Source organism: Fringilla coelebs (genome assembly GCF_963513975.1).
Source record: "Fringilla coelebs genome assembly, chromosome: 2".
Classification (NCBI taxonomy): domain Eukaryota; kingdom Metazoa; phylum Chordata; class Aves; order Passeriformes; family Fringillidae; genus Fringilla; species Fringilla coelebs.
This window is the reverse complement of record NC_140029.1, coordinates 20,954,000-20,973,580: the sequence shown is the minus strand read 5'-3', so window position 1 is coordinate 20,973,580 and position 19,581 is coordinate 20,954,000. Positions and strand designations below refer to the sequence as shown.

General features: G+C 38.2%; 1 protein-coding gene across 3 annotated transcripts in view; it reads left to right on the top strand.

The window, feature by feature from the left end:
• TBL1X (transducin beta like 1 X-linked) overlaps nucleotides 1-19,581 on the top strand; it is a 202,593-nt gene that overhangs the window by 90,650 nt on the left and 92,362 nt on the right. Inside the window, exon 3 of one of the 3 annotated variants that reach the window (XM_084201206.1) lies at nucleotides 18,958-19,076. The exons of the other annotated variants lie outside the window; for them this stretch is intronic. The gene's annotated coding sequence lies outside the window, so the exon portion shown is untranslated. The remainder of the gene's footprint in view (nucleotides 1-18,957; nucleotides 19,077-19,581) is intronic. 3 annotated transcript variants of the gene reach the window in all.

The window sequence follows — 19,581 nt, the reverse complement described above, 5'->3', positions numbered from 1 at the left end:
AGTGGAATCTGGAGGCAAACAAATAGACCTTCAAGACAAAGACAACTGTAGTGGTCGCACTGGTGTTATGCATTTGTTGATTTGTGGTTTAGCAATCTGCCCTCATTAAAGGAAGGTTCATCTCATGCAGTTTTCCATCCCAGAGAGAGCCTCTGTAATATATAAAAGATGAAGGCGTCAGAGGAAAACTTCCTTGGACTGATGAAGATTTCTCTTTAACAGACTGGTCTCTGTGGCAGTCTGTTTTGATGGAAGCTCTTTGTATGCTCATCTAAATTGTTAGACATTGTGGTCAGTTGGATTAAATAAAGGCATTTATGGGAGATCCAAATTTAAGCAAGCATTGGTATTTCTGTTAAACATAGTTTCCAAAAATTACTCTGGATTTAGACATTTCTTAAAGTCTTCATAGAAAATCAATTACATGTATACTTGTGCACTTTAAATATTACTTTGGTGTATATTTGGTTTTGGCTTCAGTTTAAATTACAAATAGACATTTGGCTGTGACCCTACAGAGGGAGAGATTAGTTTGGTAATGCAAACTATTTCAGGAACTGAGCTATACATTTATTTCTGTATCTTTGTCTTTAGTCTTTTGCTTGGATTTCTCTGGATGCTTTCTTTATAGCTGTGCTTACCACTCCATTTTTTAAGACATGCTTTTTAATCAAGGTTCTGCAAGTCTAGCAGTACTGCTTGACACAGGGGTTCCATTCCATGCAATTGCTGCATCAGGAGGAGATTCTGCTGAATCACAACTCAGTGTAACCAGCTTGATAAGAAAATATTTGAATGTTTGATAGAAACCAAACAGATAGTTAATGTTAAATTTAAAAAAAATACAACATCATGACCTATAAATTGGCACTTACTAACTAATGAATTATTATTTGCATTGATCTAGTGAAAGTAGTACTCAGTATTTGCTGCTGGAGTTTTAGAGAAGCGTCAGCTCAATTGTGAGAAGACTCAACTGTGTACCTGATCTAGCCAAGGTAGTAAGTGCCCATCTGGCAAATGTAACATTTCCAGCAGGTTTTCTTCATTCCTGCTTATCAATTTAGCAAAAAGCTCAAAGATGAGAAACTGCTTGGGGCATTACTAGTCAGGAAAGGCACAACTTTCTCCCAGTTAGTAATTTCATTAGAAAACCAAGAAAGAAGGGCCGAGATCTGTTGGTTTTGAACTCTTGGAAGGTATAGGAACCAGAAATACTCCGTTTCTCTAATTATAGTTTCTCTAATTATAGAGAATTTCTTTTGTATGTATCGATTTGGTTCAAAATGTAGAACAGTTTACAGGGTCATGTGTGTTTTAAATAAACCTTTATTAACTGCTAGAACACTTTTTGGAAAGATCCTATTGTGTTTAGAACATGGATTTTTCTTTTTTTCTTTTTTTTCCCATTTTAATTGAAGTTTAATTTCCATTAAAAAAAAATTATGGCCTGTATGTAAGAAGGGGTCATTCATTATTTTCCAGCTAAATGCTGTCCAAGAATAGTAAATGTAGGTTAGCACACATTCTCCCTTAGGTATGTGTGTGCCACAGCTTCATGGTAAGCAAGTTACAGTATTGACTTATGTAAAGATTGTATTTCATTATGGGGTAATCAGTGTGTACAAGAACCACTGAAAACACTGAAAAGAATAACGAGGGTATCAGCGTTGTAAATGGCTCTGCAGCTCCAGGATGTTTTGGCCAAGCTCCACAAAACGTGCAGGGTGTTGGCTGGATCCAAGTGGGTGAGCTCTGGGAGGGCAAGATAAGAGCAGCCAGGTGCTGTTTGCAGCCTTGGGAAGGGTGGGTGGCTCCGGGCATTGAGCTGAAGCCGTGGCCATCCCTCCTGCCCAGGGTGCCCTGTCCCACAGGCTGGCCCTTTGCTGGGGCTCAGCACTCCCAGGGAAGGCGCTGCAGGAGCTGGAAAAGCCCAGGTTGGTTGGAGGCTGTTTTGCTGCTCTTTCTGTGATTCATGCCTGTGGACTGTGTAGAATATGTTTTCTGGATCGTTTGGAGGGAGATGCCAACTGATGCACATTTTTTAAAGCTTGAAGCAAATCTTGGTGAGACAGAAAAAAATTGGAATAACTAATAAATTAGATGTAAAACTTGCATGTTCTTTTCATGTTATCAATAGGGTTGGAGGGAAAATGCTGTTCTTGCTTTTTGCAAACTTGAATTTCAGTGAAGCACTTCAGAAAGTTTAGTATCAAGAATAATCAGTTACGTTGTAAGCTTTTTCCATTTGAATTGCTGACTATTCCTCATTACTCAGAGTTTTTTACAATGTTCATGGGTTAAAGTTGAATTAGTGTGTTTTATAAATACCAGGTCTTTAAACACAAAATATCAGAGGCCACCCATAGCAGAGGAGTGTAAAGAGCACATGAAGTCTTCCACCTCTATGTCAATGGCTTGATGGTGTCATCATCATTATTAATTAATTAATTACCACCTGAAATTGACCTGTTTGACTTCTGAGTTCATTTCCTGACCTTGTAGGAAGCTTGAGGTATTTCTAAATTCAGTACTGGCGTATTTCATCAGAAAGGAAGAGTTGTTGAAGAGACTTGGGAGCTGTGTCACCTTTTCTCTGGGAAGAGGTGATGAGCACCAAGCAGAACAGCTTGGGGAAGATTTGCACCCCTTCATGTGAATCTTTTGTTGGTTACTCTCAGCCTAAGGTTGATCTTAATAACCTGCTGGTTCATTGCAGAGCAAGAACATAATGAAAAAATATATAACTTGTGGGCAGTTTTTAGAGATTCTAGAAAAATTATTCCTCAAACTGTTGGAAACATAAGTCTTCCTAAATATTTTGCACTGAGCAGAATTGAGATAGTGTTTATTAAATGTCTGTTTATTTTTTCCATCTGCAAGCATATGGTAGAATTTTCAGAACTGGTTCCATGCAGTTAAATTCTCCCTATAAACTGAGTACTTTAAATGTGTTGGTGCTGAGGGTTTTTGGTTTGGTTTTTTTTTTTTCAATCCCAAAAACATGTGGAGAAGGGAATTAAGGAAAGAATAGAAGTGACTGTTGATTGCCATTATGGTGTAACAAATCTCTGAGATTAATTTGGATTTCCTCATATCTGTTTATGTATTGTCTGTTCTCAAGACTTGAAAATGCAGAAAATTAGTCTTCTGTGTGAAAGAGATCTCTCTCCATCTTGTCTTATCCATCCTGCCTTCTGCAACAGTTGTCTAAGCCTTATTCCCTTTTATGTGATATTGATTAACAGCCATGCTGAGTCTAGGACTGTCACAAAGACTACAGGGTGTTTAATTATTCAGCTCCAATAAAGTGGAAGACAGCACAGCAGCAGCTGTAACACAAGTCGTTGGTGCTTCATCTCCAAAACATAAGAATTGTTCAGTAATAACACAGCAATTCTCTCCTCCTGCCTTGAAGGAAATTCATAGAAATCTAAAGACTGAGTATTTGGAGAATGTGTGAGTGATGGGCTTGTCCTCAAGGTAACTCCATTCTTTGGGTATGTTCTTAGGCACAATGCCAAGTGATTGTACTCACATGAAAAGAACGCCATTTTACCAGAGGCACAATATTCCTAAAGTCAGATTTTCAAAAAGGAAGAGTATTTTTCTGGTTATTTGTTTGTAATAATAATAATACAGATGTACATGAATATTTCTAATTTGTCTAGATGTACATGATTATTTCACTTTTGTTGTGAAAATCCCCACTTCCCATTAATAGCCTCAATGTGCAAATTGATTGTGGAAATATTTACATGTTTGTATGGTTTTGGATTTGGGCTGGGTTCAAAAGAAGGAGTTGATGGAATCTTTTTCAAGCTTGGAACAAGACACAGAAAAATTAAGGACACTGTTATATTAAAAGCAAATAGAGCTGAGATCCCTAAAATCACAGGTACTTTGTGCCATACATGCCAATGAAGCCTTCCACAAATTTTCAGCATTATTCTGTGTTAGTGTTTGTCTAAAAGGTGTGTTGGTGCATCTCAGTGCTGGGACCATGAGGAGGTTCCAGAGCTGTAGGCTGTTGGGGCTGGGAGAATACCGCTGTGTCTGCTTCATTCATACATTCTTCATTAGAGAGCTACTTTTATCACAGTTAAAGAAGATATACTGGCCAAAGTGGATGTTTGACTTCATGAAGTGAGTCTGTTTAATTTTTAATTTGTATTTAAAATAATTTTAAATATTATGTATATTATGCAGAATTGTGTTTTGTGAGAAACACATAATCTTTAAAACACTTCGTAAGATGTGTAAATTGGAATATAAATAACACATCTTCTAATATGAGATCGTGAGTTACAATTTTTCTGGACTGAACTGTAAGAAACATCTTAATAGAATGTGATTTCTTAAATTAGAAAGTAACAATCATGCTTGTAACAAGGCTAACAAATAGCCTTGTTTAGATTTTTAATAACATTTTGTAGTTCAACACTGGGAGCAATGGCAGCCTGTGCCAGAGCAGTGTGCTTCTGCCTTTAACACACAAGAGCTTGGGTGTTGCTAATGAGCACAAAAAACATCAGTGTAGTGATGTTTAAAGAGTTTTGGTTTTATTTATGTTCATATTCAGTTTTCAATTATGGATGCTTTTTTTTCCCTTGTTTGTGGCAAGTAGGGTAGAAAAGACAGGAAAAGAGGATCCAGTAGCTTGTTTTCAGGTTTTTAAATTAATATTATTATTATTATCTTTGTATTTAAAAATAATTCCTCCTTACAGGTTAAGATTCATTGGAGCAGAATGAAGATGTCAGAATGAAACAAGTGCTGTGCTTTCTTGTAAAACAGTTTATTGCCCAGTCTTTCCACCTCATTAGTAGATCTTCACATCTTTTATTCTCAGTTGTGTTATTTCTTTGGTGGTTTTAGGAATGTAGATGGAAGGCAGCTCTCTGCAGCAGGTTCAGTCGGATCAGACTGTGTAGTCACAAGGCAGAGCAAAAGGAGAGAGAGTTTATGGGGAAAATCAATTGTTGGTATGTGAGTGCAAATTAAAGCCAGCTTGCCTCACTGTTTATTTAAGAGATGAACTTTACTGTGACTGGCAAATGGATCAGGGACCTAAATAATGTCATTGTTTTACTCATTAAAGCTGGAGCAATGAAATAAACTAGCACAGCCCATGTCTGTGCACAGTCTCTTCAGAATGAGATGAGGTAGTGCTGTTAGAAAAAATAAATTATTTTAAATTAATTCTTTGTTGCTTCCACAGCTAGACCTTAATTAATTGGTACATGATCAGGATAGCAGAGACTGCTACATCTCTAGAGTGGTTCATTTTCTGCTCTGCCCTGTGCTGTTGAGTCCTTTAATATTTACAGATGGATAAATGGATATATATGGTCTGCGTGGATATTTTAAAACTGATACTGGACGCCCAGTCCAGGGTGTCATTTCACAAGCATTGTCTTGTTGTAGAATAAGGTATATAAGCCTCTAAATTTCATTTTTATTGGATAGTATTTTCAGAACAACAGTTAAGAAAAGTTTCTCAATGGTACAGTTTCTTTAATAACAGTCACTAAGTGCACAGACACATTTGGTTCTATGTATAAATTCCATATTGTACTAGAAATAAGTCCCCCAGTGCTGTGCATTCAGTTTGATTATTATTGCATTTATTGAATGGCTGGGGTTGCTCAGCCTTTGGCCTTGAGCTGTTGGCATGCCTCAGGTGGTAAGCAAATTGCGTACAAATGCACTGCTTGCCATGGCTTGCTGCTTAATTTGTTCTTTGGAATAAGTTAGTCTCATAATAGGCAGGTACATCAGAAAGGAAAAACACATTGGAGAGAGAATAAATATTGGCCTTTTAAAACCTTTCCCAATATTGAGTAACTTATCTTTCATGGAAAGTAATAAATATTGAAATTAATGTCATGCTTCTGCTTTACAGAATTTGTCAGAATGTTTGCATCTGTCAGCAGACTCCTAATGAAATGCCCCTTCACTTGCCCTGTGGTGGGTCTGCATTGTCATCTGATGATAATATTTAAGCACCCTTTTCACAGGAAAGTAGGGAAATGCATTGGAGGAATTCCTGTACCCAAAAAACTGATCACCCATTGATTAGAACAGATTTGTTGCCTTTAATGGTAGTGACAGTCTAGAGTACATTTTTGGGGTGACAGATTCAATACAATGCTATTTTTAGGATGGTTTATTTTTAATGTGGTGATTCTGAAAAGTCACACCAGTGCCTCCTTTGAAACAAAGGGTTGCATGGTTCTGAATAGCTCAGCAGCTCGCAGAAATAATAAAGGACAAACAACAGATCATTTAACTTTTGGGTAATGTAGAACTTTGTTCTTCCAGGGTATTCACTGCAATGCAGAGTTTACATTGCAGTGCACACAACAGAAAATTACTAAGATATTGACCATGGTGTATATTGCCAGAACCTCTTAATAGTATTATTTAATGATAGGACATGTTGCTCTGCTTGTATCAGTTTTTGTTATATTACAGTATAGCTCACAGTTATTTGTTTCATGATGTCAGGTTTTGGAAAGAATTGTCATTTTGGATGGCTCAGTATTCATCTACTGCCTTTTAATCAGACTATGTGCTATTATATCTTGCTACATTCAATAAACCCAAAATGTATTTCCAGGTCTGTGTGTCTGCTAATTTCTGTGGATGATGGATTCAATCGTATTAGACAGTCACTTTGATTTCTTTGATAAATTTTTAATACTTTATGCCCAGAATGGCAAAGGGTAGTTCTCACTGTTTTTTGATGACCAAGCCTGGACTAGTGGAACATGCAGTCTAAATAAATAAGGCAGCATCAAGATTCTTTAAGCCTAGTATGTAATCTCTTCAATTTAGTGATGAACTGGAACATTTTTCCAAGTTCATCCTGCTTTTGGGTATTCTTTAAGTCACAGCATGAAAGCTTGGATGAGTTTTTATCTTGTAAAATATGAGTCAGTAGGATCTGAACCCAGCTGAGTTTATGGACTAATTTCCAGCCTTAAAATGTGGCAAATATAATGGTGTATTTTATTTGTTCCATTTGCAGTATTACATCACAAGTCCATCCTATCTGCCTTTTGCACAAACAGTGTATAGCCTGTGAGAATAAAGAGAAAGGATTTGTCACTTGCAGTCCTCTTTGTTTGGGATTCACAGCATGTTTTAAGGACACCCATTGGGTGCTTGTGGAATGGCGACTTTCATATTTCATATTGTGGCCATTAGCAACCACAGATAAATTTAATCATGCCACTCAAGGAATAGAGAAAGCTGTACAGAATACTAGTACAGAATACTAATAATGTGAATCATTAATTTTTAAGCTCTCAGAGGATGCTCTAAAAAGAAATTGATTAATCACCGTGCTAAAATAATATAACACCTTGAAATACTTTTACTTGGGTGAACATCATAAGATAGTGGTTTAGTGTCAATAGCGGATGGCAGTAGTCTCCATAAAGCAGGTCTGGCTCAGTAATGAGCTTGCAGGTGTGTTAATTACTTTAGAATCACTTAGGAATTTCTTTAATGTTCATCTTCTGCTTAACTTGGTGCACCTACACCTGTGTAGGCACTCAGCACGTGAAACCCGTTCGTGAATTTGATGGAGTTTGGGTTAGTTCGCTCCTCTGTGTTAAGAAAGCAAAACCAACTTGCTCATTTGGTGTTGAGGCATTTCTCCAGATCATGCCACAGTTTTCTTTCTACTCAGGGGACAAAGAGTAGCATTTCACATGTTGGTACAAAAGGCTTGTGTGGAGTTTTAGAAGGTTCCAGCACTAGGAACCGTGGCATATTCTCCAGAAATCCTGGTGCTGCAGCCAGCAGGCCCAGAAACACGAGCCTGGTTTTGCAGCACAGCCTTTGTCATGAAAGCTACTCCATCACTCAAGTAAATCCTGAGCCATCTTGCTGTGGAAAACTGTCAATTTATTGATTTTTCTAGTTCTCCCCTTTTTTTTTTTTACACACTTTCACCATGGAAAAAATCTGCAGTAGGGAAAATGGTAGCAAAGCAATTGGTAATTCTTTATGACAAACTGCATAGAAGCAGCAGGATGCACGGGATGCTTACTAGAACTACAGTTTAAAAATAAACATCATATATGAGCATAATATTTAAGGCTTCAAAACAGGTTAACATTATAAGTGGCACTAAACATATTTAAAGAAGTAAAGGATAAAAGTAAAACAAATATTGTAGCATCTTAATCAAAATTAGATTTCACAGTGTACAGGGGGGTAGAACTGTGAAGTCTGAGAGATTGGTTCCATTTGCTGTTAATGTTCAGCTCTCATGCACTGGCTTTTCAGCCCTGAAAGAAAAATATGAGTTCTCTAGAATAATCCAGCTTTTCATTCTATTTTGCAGCCTTGTCTAAGCAGATGAATCTGATGATTCCTTAAATGGGAAATTTGCCAGCTGAGAGAAACCTAGAGGGCAACAAATGGGCAGTGATGACAGAATGTCTTGAATGCTGAGAATGTTGTTTTGATTCCACACAGTTTAAAAATATATTTGTCTAGTGGAAGGTAAAATTTTACACAGACAGATAACACAGGAGATTTCCGAGGCATTACACACATACATACACACATGCACATAGTATTTGTTTGGATTATTTTTTTTCTGTAGGCTTAACCCAGATAAATTAAATTACAAAAGCTCTCAAAAAAAAAAAAAAAAAGGAAAAAAGAAAAAAGGAGGGGGTGGGGAGGAGGCAGGGCACAAAGCAGTGAAATCAAAGCAGCTCTGCCTTAAGGCTGCAGAGATTTCCTTATCTTATCCTGCTGTTTCTAGGTATTGCAAAACATATGGCTCACCTTTAGGGGCAGTCCCCCAACAGTGGGAGATGTTGCATCCCATCTGTGCTGCAGCAACTGGAGGTGCAATAACAAGGTGAATTGAGGACGCCAAGATGACTGTATTTAAACTCCTTGCTGGTTTACTGAGGTGGTGGTGGGGGGAGGGTGGTGGAGCACGTTTAGTTTGGGTGGGTTTTTTTACCCAGCATGTGGATGTGCCTTACAAGTCTGAACACAGGTTCTGCTGGAGAAAAATTGTTTTGAGGAAACTTGGTAGCCTGAATCAGGAGTAAAAATTTCAGGATTCTAGATATTGGGAAAAGCAAAAAAGAAAGAAAAATTAAGAATGAAAGCATTTCTCTGTCTCCCACATTTTATTCTGGCAGCAGCTGAACTGGCTGAATGGGCTCCTGTCCCTCGCTGTTCAAAACTGTTCAGTGCTGCTCCCACGAGATTTGGTTGATCACGTAGTCACTCGCTAACCTGATTCGTTCACTATAATATAATCTAGCTTAGTTTGAACACTTTTTAACACCAACCCTCTGAACTCTTTAATAAGAATCTTTTGGACTTGAACAGTTATTCCACAGACACTGAGGGGCAGCCATGTTCAGCAGGAATGTAAGGGAAGAGTGATTATGAGGAACAAGGGAATAATGCTACACTAGTGAAGCTTCACTCAGAGCAAGAAGCATAATGACAGACTGAAATTGCACACTGCAGTGGGTAGAATGGAGAATATAGTTGGACTTACCCTGATGAAAATTAACTTTTTCATACCTGTCCCTCAAAATTTCTAAGTCAAGCTTCTAAGCATCTAAGCTTACGCCACAGAGTTTTCCTAAATAATTTCAAAGGCCAGGGCAAAAAGTGGCTTAACACCTTTGCATCTCACTAAAACACTTTAATGTAAACAAAATCTGTAAACTGAGATGCAAAACGTCTCTTAATGTTTTTTGGGGTTTTTTTTGCTTCTATCATTGCTATAATTATTCTTTTACTTCAATAAGTCTTTTGTTATTAGGTCCTTCTTTTCCTGCAAGAAAACCACTTATAATAATGAAGACTGAATATTCATACCCAGCTTTAGGCATCAGCATCCATATACATAAATTGGAATCAAAGTTAAGTGGCATGAACATCCCTGACATGTTCAGTCATTATATAAGAAGGATCTTTTTCATTTATTACAACAAATAAAACTAGCTATCTTCCTGTGCAAATACTTGTTCTCATTTTTCATAGTTTTCTCAGTTTGCAGAAGGAGAGTTTAGCTTGCAAGATGAAAAGACTGACAGGTTTCCAGAACTGCAGGCTACTTCCCTTTTGTTTTGAAGTCAGTGGCAATTGTACTTCTGAGATCCTGGGAAAAGTCACCTTTTAATGATGACTATGAGTAACATCACATACTGTCTGCATAAAGTTCAGTGATATAAATGTACATGAAGGTGTAGTACTGTGTTAGGGCATGCATGTATATATACAAATATGAATAGTCTGCATTGCAATTTGAATTATTGCCCTGATCTGTATGACTTCCAGGTGTTCTTTATTAGTTAGCATTTCAAAAAACAGACCTACTATTCATTGAACAGACCTAAATGTATTTATTTAATAACATTAGTGCGCAGGTAAGCATTAAATGCTGTGGGGTACTTCACATTGATGGAGGTAATAAAAGCCTTTTCCCCTTTCCACTTTTGAGCTCCTTGCATGTTTTCAAGAAATGACATTTGCAGCAACAGGATCAGTGCCTTTGGACCCTAATCCTGGAGTAGCAAGGCTGAGAAAGCTTCAGGGAGAAGAAGAGCAATTTAGCTTTGCAGTTTTCTGCATTTCAAAAGTCCTTCTCCTTCCTCAACGAGTTTAACTAATTAGCTGAATTTTCAGAATTGGTGTGGTTTTGCATTTGTTTTGTTTTGTTGTGTGATTTGATTTTATTAGAGTTTTGAAACTTGATGCAGATTTTTTTCATCATGGCTTTGGAAAATACTTGAGGAGCTTTACTATATGTGAACATACCATGAAGTAGAACAATGTACTGACTGAATGGCTTGGGTAACCAGTTGCTAATACTGAGTTATTGAGTATGCTTTCTGTGTGTTCCTTCAATGAAGTAGTCTAAAGAATCCTTGTAAATCTGTGAGCTTTGTTACCTAAATACCTCTTGAAGCAGATAGAAGATTGAAGAAAGCAAAGATGAATCAATTATACAATTTATGGTGTCAGAATTGCATTAAAGCACAGAAAGTAGGTATATGGAGAGATAATATTTTACTGAATTCATTAAAGGAATTTATGCTAATCTTTTAACATAAACAAACTTTTCTGACATGTATATTGGTCAAAATTGTCATATATGCTATCAAAAGAGGTGAATTTCGCCTCAGTGTAGAGATGTGGATACCCATTTACTGCTGTATGGCATATAATGATGAGACAGCTACTATCAACCATCAGATTAATCAGAGCAACAAATAAACAGGACCAAAATGTATCAGTTATTTTCTCTAACATGCAGGTGGTAACTTTGAAGGGTGTTTTCCCTGAAATTTCACTTCTGCTGCTGACTCTTAAAATATTTTATTAAAAAGTTTCAGTGTGTACAAATTACCTGTGTTACTGACCAAGTCCAAGGACTGGGTTCCTCAGAGGAGTGCTCTTTACCACCAAGTCTGTGTGATGTTCATTGACCTGTTACTTCATCCACATCTTTGAAATGCTCCTTTTTTTCACAGCCATGCTTACTGCAGATGATTTCATATTCCTTTTCTGTTTTTAAATTTAGTGTATTTCTCTAGCCAGTATTCTCAGCTGCACTTTTCATATCCAGACAGTATAACCTATTAATCTGTCCTGCATTTTAATTGGGGGTAGATTAAAATTCACATACATACCACAAAACTGTAATTTAATTTAATATAAATAGTTTTTACTCCTATATCTCTACAGTGATTTAGGTAAAAGGAAAAGGTAATGTTGAAAGAGAATCTGCAGTGTAACAAAAGCATTCTGTATCTTTAATCGTCAGTCTTAGCTTTGTTATAGTTGCTTAACCAGCATAAGCTTTATATGATCGGAAGGAATGCCTCACATTTGGTATCTTTAAGACCTTGGATCTGTCTGGATTCAATAAGCAAGTTGGTGCCCTGGTGTCTTTTATTAAACTTCCCATTTTCTGTGTAAGTAGCACAAGGATCATATGTAATTTTGGTATCGAGAGATTCACTATGATCATTCAGGACTTCAGAAGGTCCAACACCCAGGTTAAAGCAGGGTCAGCTTTGGGGTTAGTTATGGCTATTCTAGGTCTGATCTAGTCAGGACTAGAGAGACTGCACAGAAATTGTCTTTCAATAAAATTCATTATCTTTCCAATGCTAAAGACAATAATTACTGAATAAAAAAATAATTTTTCAAATGCATATTACAAAGTGTGCTCCTTTTGTAGATCAATGTGTTAGGTCACTTCTGCAATGCTTTTTAGAACGGGCAGTTATTTGCACTCCTGAAATGCTCTGCATTTTTGCATTTAACATGGCATGTCCTTCCAAATGTACACTTCCTACCATACAAAGTATGGATGTTAGTGGACTGTGGCTCCAGCTGTTTCATTCTTAGATGATTCCTCTTTTCCCCAAACTCTTCTTTGTTGCTTCTATTAAAAGACCTTGAGAATTCAGTGCAGCTATTTAAATATAAAGCTGCTCTACAGTTGCCCCTGATTTACAGGGAAGGATCTGTATATATAATAATTTTGACAGTGCTTTAAAGAGATACTATTTACCTCAAGAATTTAAAAATTTTCTCAGAGTTAGTACCCAGAAAATTCAGTTTCACTGACAGTATAGCGAGTTTCTTCACGAAGCACACAAATGAAGGCAATGCCTGGCAATTCTTTGCCTGGCAAAGACAGTTTCCTAGTTAGGAAATTCAGGACCGTGATCTGTTTTATTAAAGATGACTAAAAACAAGAGAAGATTTTTTTTTTTACATTTTTTACTGCAGAATGTTCTTTTGCTTAGATCTGATGTTTGCTCTGCTCAGTACCACTGCATTTCAAAGGAATATTTGTTAACAGGAGTGTGAAATTCTGCATTTCATGTGGAAGTGTGACTGACAGGTGTTGAGGTTCATATAGTTTGGTGCAGCCCTTGCTCAGGTTACTGTCTGCCCTTTGTGGGAGTAGAAAATACACTAAACAGAGAGGATGAGGCTGGGAAGGAAGAGGCTGTCTTTGAGTGGCAGGCAGGCTGACTGGCTGATGTGCAAGTGTCAGCGTCTCTGGGATGAGTTTTCCAGTTTCAGGCCGGAGGGAAGGAGTGGGCGGAGAGTTCATGTGAAACCGAGATTTCTGCTCTGGGGTTCACATGAAGAAATCTCAAGCAGCTCAGTATTTAATAACCTGTTTAGTACTTTACCAGGTGGTGCAAAGACCTGTGATTGCACTTTTGAAAATCAAGCAATGTCCAAGTAGCTGCTGTTCTTTTTGGCCTTGCTCTGAGGTTGGTGCTGCTCCCAGGAACTGCTGGCTGTACCTCATCCTGCTGCTGCTGCTTGATGCACCAGCTAAGTCAGTCACATCACTGAATGTATCTTTACTTATCTATTTCATTGTTAAAAGTTCAAGTATAGCTTTTCTATTTACTCTTTGAATTCAGACTGATGTCCACAGTTAATTTTAACTTGTGGTACCACTTCTAAGAGAATTTTTGTCTGTTGGCTGTTGGCTTTACTACAAGCACATTGTTTAGGCTTATGTGGGGTACAAGAAGTACAAGTTTCTTGTTATATTGTTTTTCAACATCAGTGTTTTCTGTGTCCATGATGAGAACATCCAGAGGAAATAAACAATGAAACAGTGCTACTACTCTAGCTGGATCCTGTGATTCCAAGCCAGAATGTGGATTATTGACCACAATTTATTGGATCTAGAAGAAGGGCACCTTTTAAAACCATCTTTCTTACGGGTCATTAACAGCTTTGTTGCTTTTTGTTTCCTCTCCCACAACTTCTAAGCACAAGCATATAATATCCTAGAGTAATTTTTTAATAATTTTAAATAATTTGATGAGAATTTAACATTTTTACAATTACTTCATTTCCACAGTGTAGCACAGTTTGGAAGACCTTGGCTCCCTATAATTTCAGCCTCTGCAGAGGTCCATTTATTGAAATCTCTCTGGAATTAAGTCACAGGGATGAAACAAGTTTCATTGCAACATTAGAAAATTCTGCCCAAGAAATTAAATAAATATTTTTTGTACTCTCTTGCAGCTTGCAAAGTGTATAGATTTGCAGCAAGCAGCATGGTGTTCAGTTCACATCTATTCAGTATAACTCTAGACAGCTTTAAAATGTCTTTTGTCGCCTCTTGTTCAGAAAGATGTACAAGAAGTAAGTAGTACCAAGAAGTTTTAGCTTAACAGCTGTAGTCAGGCCATCCTCAGGGGGATATGCTGAAAATTGTCCTCTTACGCAAACTTTTCTTTAAACTTCAGAATGGCTGGAAAACTTCCAAAAGTCTTTTCAATATTTTTGTGTTTCCCTGTTATTTTTGGCATTGTATAGTTCCGTAATGCATACATTTAATTTTTGTTTTCTGCCTGATAGTTTCAGCATTTTGTACTTAGTGGGCTAATCAAACAAATAACATTGGTCAGTACTGGGAAGAGAGGAGTGTGTTATATGTCTCTTTCTCTCCCCACTCTTAACACTGCTTTTTCCTTTGCAGAAATGTGCCAGATAAAGCACAAACCAGAATGTGGGCTTGAGAAATATTAGTAGAATGGGTCCATAGTGCCTGTGATTCAGTCATCTGTCAGCCTGATAAATGGATTAGTGTAAGAGGTGTTCCAGTGGGGAAATGAAGCCCATAGGGCTTCCAGCTAATTATATTTAAGTTGTTTAGTACTGCTGGGAAGCAGCATCCAGGCAATTACTGAAAGCTTTGATGCAGTGTGCACTATTAGAGTGTGGGTTCAGAAACTCATTACCCTTTCGTGCTTGTGTTGGATGGATTCTAGGAAACTGACATGAAACAGAGAGCAGGAATCAATAACAAGAAAGGCATTTTAGTTCGCTTCTGATCCATTTCCTGATTCAGCAACTTCGAGCCTAGAGCATTTCATGCAATTGCGATAATATAAGGAGGAAAATGTGACTTAAATATATTAATTATCACATATATATATACATCTTGTTACAGTGATGTGTAGCTGAGGTTCCACCCAAGATGAAGTTTCAAAAGGTCTTTCAGGGACAAGCTGCTCCTCTAGCGCCGTGCCACATGTCCGAAGCGCCTGCCAGCTCTGCTCCTCCAAAGCTGATTGCAGTAATTTCTCCTAAAGCCTGACCCTGCAGTGTTTATTGATGCCTCTGCAACATCGAGATTGTATTACCATGGTGCCCATGGTATCCCACCTTCAAAATTTCTTGGAAACTACAGCTAACCTGAAACAAAACTGATTATATTGGCTACACATATTAAACCTTGTTCAAGAGAATTGTACTGGCTCTGTCTTTGCCGTGAGCTGCAATTGGCGTTACTGATGCACCTTGGGAAAACTCGACGGGCTTTGGGTCATTCAGACATGGGAAACAGCAAATCCTTTCACTGTGGTGCTCTGCAGTTGGGCCCCTCCAAGGTGTGCATGCTCAAAGCAGTGTAGTATTTGTACAACTGGGGGCCAGAGACTTCAAAGTTCATTCCTTACATTAGGCTGACGGATCTACTCGGGGCAAAAGTTACATGAATTCATCAAAATTGTGTGGTTTCCTTTTTAAGCTTGCACTCACTTTTAAATCTGGTAATGGTGACTTCTAGGGCAGTGCAGAGGAGGGTGCATTTCTTCTTTCCTGTTTCTTCCTCTATACTTTTGCCTGAGGTAGAGCTAAATAGGCAAATGAGAGTATTACAGTTCGGTGCTTCTGAGAGGAATAATTCTTTCCCACCTACCTGCACTATCACAAAATGAATAATTAAACTCCTTTCTTTCATCACAACAGTCCTAGACTGTGGGGTTTGTTTAATGTTTAAAAAGTTCAGCAGAAATCTCATGAGTTACTGTCAAGAGAGCAGTTTGGGGGTTTGGGTTTTTTGAAATCTGGACTTGTTAATTCAAAGAATGGCATTTGGTTTGCCTGAGGGTTGGTAAAATAAATCTTGTGCTATTTGATACTCCCATGTCTTTCTGATAAAAAGAGTATCAGAATTGCTGTGTTGTTGGCCACAGCACCCATGAATCTGTCCATGTACTGCAAAAAGTCCTCTTACAGGAGTAAGCATTTCCAGTCTCGGTACTGGGTTTGGTTGCTGACAGCTAAGCTTTTCATAAATCCATTATCATCACTGAAAGTTCTGGCCTATTAAATAATGGTAGATAACTCATGTGTCTCCTGTGAAACTATTACATATGATAGAGAAAATATCTTCTTCACTCAAATACACAGCTGAAGCAGAAAAAAGCTGTAGCTGTCAAAGTGTCTGTGCAGGCAAAGTGCTGACAGTGGTAAATGATTTTGAGAATTGTTGCTGTCAATTCCAGTCTGGCTCCAAGACTGGTTGGATTGAGTCACTGCTTGGGGTGCAAAGAGTTAATTTGTCTTGTAAAAGGGGTAGCATAATATAGCCAAGGTAACGAGACAGTGCTTCTGAAATTCTTAATTTCATGATGTCCACTAGCTTCGACAGAGTTAGTTAAGATGAAACATGAGAAGAGTTTCCACCTGCTGTTTTGTTTTCCCTTGAGAGACTCGCTTCAAAGGGGCAGCCCAGGCTCTGTGAGTTGCACCTGAGGAAAGGCTTTCAAGGCTTAAGTATTGTAAGTTTCTGTGGGAAGATGTGGGTTATTTCTGAGAGTATTTTTGTTGCTTTGGCTTAGATATTACCATTGGGAAGCTTTTTGCACTAGTACTATAATGAATATTTATTTTTAGCATTGATTTTCAGATTTTTAACTGACTCTAGACTTGACTACATCAAATGTGGGCATTCATCTATGATATATTTAAAACAAAAAAATCTCTCATAGCTTCCTTTAGAGGAAGCAGCTGTGGGGCAATAATAGATACATAAGTGTCTACAGCAGGAATTTTTTATCATAGCAAGACATAAACTGGTGTTTATTTACTCTATAAGACCTTAGGGCAAACTCATTAATATTCAGAGATTGTGTGGGTTTTTCTGAACAGAGATTGCGGTTCTAGTGCATAGGTACTCGTTGGAAACATAGAGAGCAGCCCAGCACATTGTGTTGTGTTGTGCTGAAAATGATGGTCCTGCTTTGTGCTCCATGTGTCTGCAGTGTTATCCACTGTCCTTGTACACACTGATTGCTGGTCGTGCCCCATGGGAGCCACAGCTGTGGTTATTCTGCTGTGATTGTATTTACACATTGTGTTAATCCATAAAAAACTAAAACCCCAGCACATCACCAGGACTTTGAATGTTGAAATGTTCTCTTCACTGACTTGTACACTTTTTAGAAATTGTTTTAGAAAATGCATTTTAAGTTATTTTTTGCAGAAGGTTTGCATAATTATTGATGTCCTCTTACAGTCTTCTATATAGTCATGATATACTTCCATATAGTATAGTATAGTATAGTATAGTGTAGTGTAGTGTAGTGTAGTGTAGTGTAGTATAGTAGAGTATACTCCACCAGGAGTAGTTTGAAAATATTGAAGCTGTTTATCAATTTGAAAGAAAGCAAAATATTGTTCACTAGGTATCCTGCATTTCTTTCCCAGAGATATAATGCAATCCCTGCTTTTGTAATTCAGTGTCTTTTGAAGATGGCCTATTTAGCATTTAAACTTTCCTGTGCCTTTAAAGGCCCCAAGGGAGTGGGATAATAAATTAGTTACCCAGTTAATATTTTTTTCATTATGAAAGAGTTAAGAGAAATATGCTAAAATAGGAGAGTAATGGTAGTGGTTTGGTTTCTCCTCATCTGTATTGTTTAGTAAAAAGAAATGAAATTATGTATCTGAAACTATGCAGAAATAGTACTTTAGTACTTAAACAGAAATCAGATTGGGAAAATATTAAGCAGGTAAATGTATTTAGAGGAGTTGAGTAGAATTCACTAGAACATCTTCCAAAATGATGTGACTGATTATTCCAAGTTTAAATCAAGAGTAAAACTGCTGTACTGGTTATGTGCCCTTATCCCAGCCACCTGCCCAGCCAGTAATTTCAAGTGCCTCCTATAAATCTGGCCCCCAGTTTCAGTTTCCTAAAGTCCCTCAGGTGCCTGAAAAAGGAAATCTACATGTGAAGCAGAGGATAAATGCACTGTTTGGCCTGTGGCCCACTAAGGGCAGCACCAAATTCAGCCCTCCTTTAAGGAGCATCCCTTCATTGGCTCCTCAGTGCAAATGGTGCTGTGCAGTTTGTCCTGGCGCGGGGCCAGGGCAGGAACGGCCTCAGTGCTTCTCTTTAAGCTAAGCTGGCACTGGGGCAGTCACAGGGGGGTTGGTGACTTACTGCATTCATCAGCTGCCCACATGGGTGGTGGTGCCAGGGTTTTCCATGGATTTGCTTCACAGGGGTTGTGTCCAATGGAGGAGCTGAGACATAAGGAGATCAAGGAAAGTGTTTGCATAGGTTGACTAATGTGTTTTCAAGCATTGTGCAAATCCAAAGTCAAACCTTGTGTACCAGAAGTGCAATTAGTAAAAAGGAAAGAATTTTTTAAACTTTTATTTCTGGTTGATATTTAAACATGGTTACATTTCTTGACACTTAGCAGCCCAAGGCATAGATTAGCAACACCAATGCTAGCTAAATTAAGATATCCAATAACTTTCCTATCTTTTGCTAAAGGGGTGAAATTTTTAAGCTTGCTCACTGTGACACCAGTGTAGCCTTTAGGCCATAACTTGGTTTTATTTCCTTTTTTTCTTCCTTTGTCCCTTTGCAAGAAGCCCATGTTACTTGTGTGCCCAGAGTGAGGCTGCTGTTGCAGGGAGAGAGCTGTGAGCAAACTGCTGTGAGGCCACAGCAGCTCCTGGGTGTCAGCTGAGGTGGGGAACTGCTTGGCTAACCCACTGAAATACCCCACTAAGAAGGTTTTTCTGCCCAGAAAGCTTACTGTCCACAGGGGCAGGACTGGCAAGTAGTTAATAACATGAAGCGCTGTGTTTATTGCTCCCGCACAGATTCAGAGAGCATCATTTGTATTGCCTGCCTTCAGTCATCTGGCTGATGTGACCCTTGTGAAGAGAGCTCCTACTGCCACTCTGCTGTGACTGAGTCCTTTCAGCTCATGGGGGACAGAGTAAGCTTCCTAAATGAGAAGTCAGAGTATTATTCCAGCAGAATTTAGCCCACCTGTCTCTGGAAGGATGGCAGTAGTTGTGTGACTCCACGTGGCTTGAACACACAGTCCCCTCTCTCACTTTGTATGTATGTGTGTTTGTATGCACATGTATGTCACTAAGTATTTGCTGGCACCAGCAGCTCAGCTTGCACAGTGCTTATCACCACCCAGTGCTTTAGTTACAAAAGCAGAAAATTGGTTTTCATCATAATATATTTAATTTCTGAGCAGGAAAGGATGGCTACAGCACTCAATCTCCCTTTCTCTGTATTGCAGACTTGGTCTATCTGTATGAAACAGAGTAACTTTTGTATGACTGTGGCATGTCTTGTGTTTTCACAAAAATTCATCTTCTGGGAAAGTTCCACTAAAGCTTGGCATCAACCAATGGAGAATCTCTGCATTCTCCTTTGGATAGTTTCACTAATAGTTAGTCACAGGTGATGGAAAGCAGGTGCTGTAT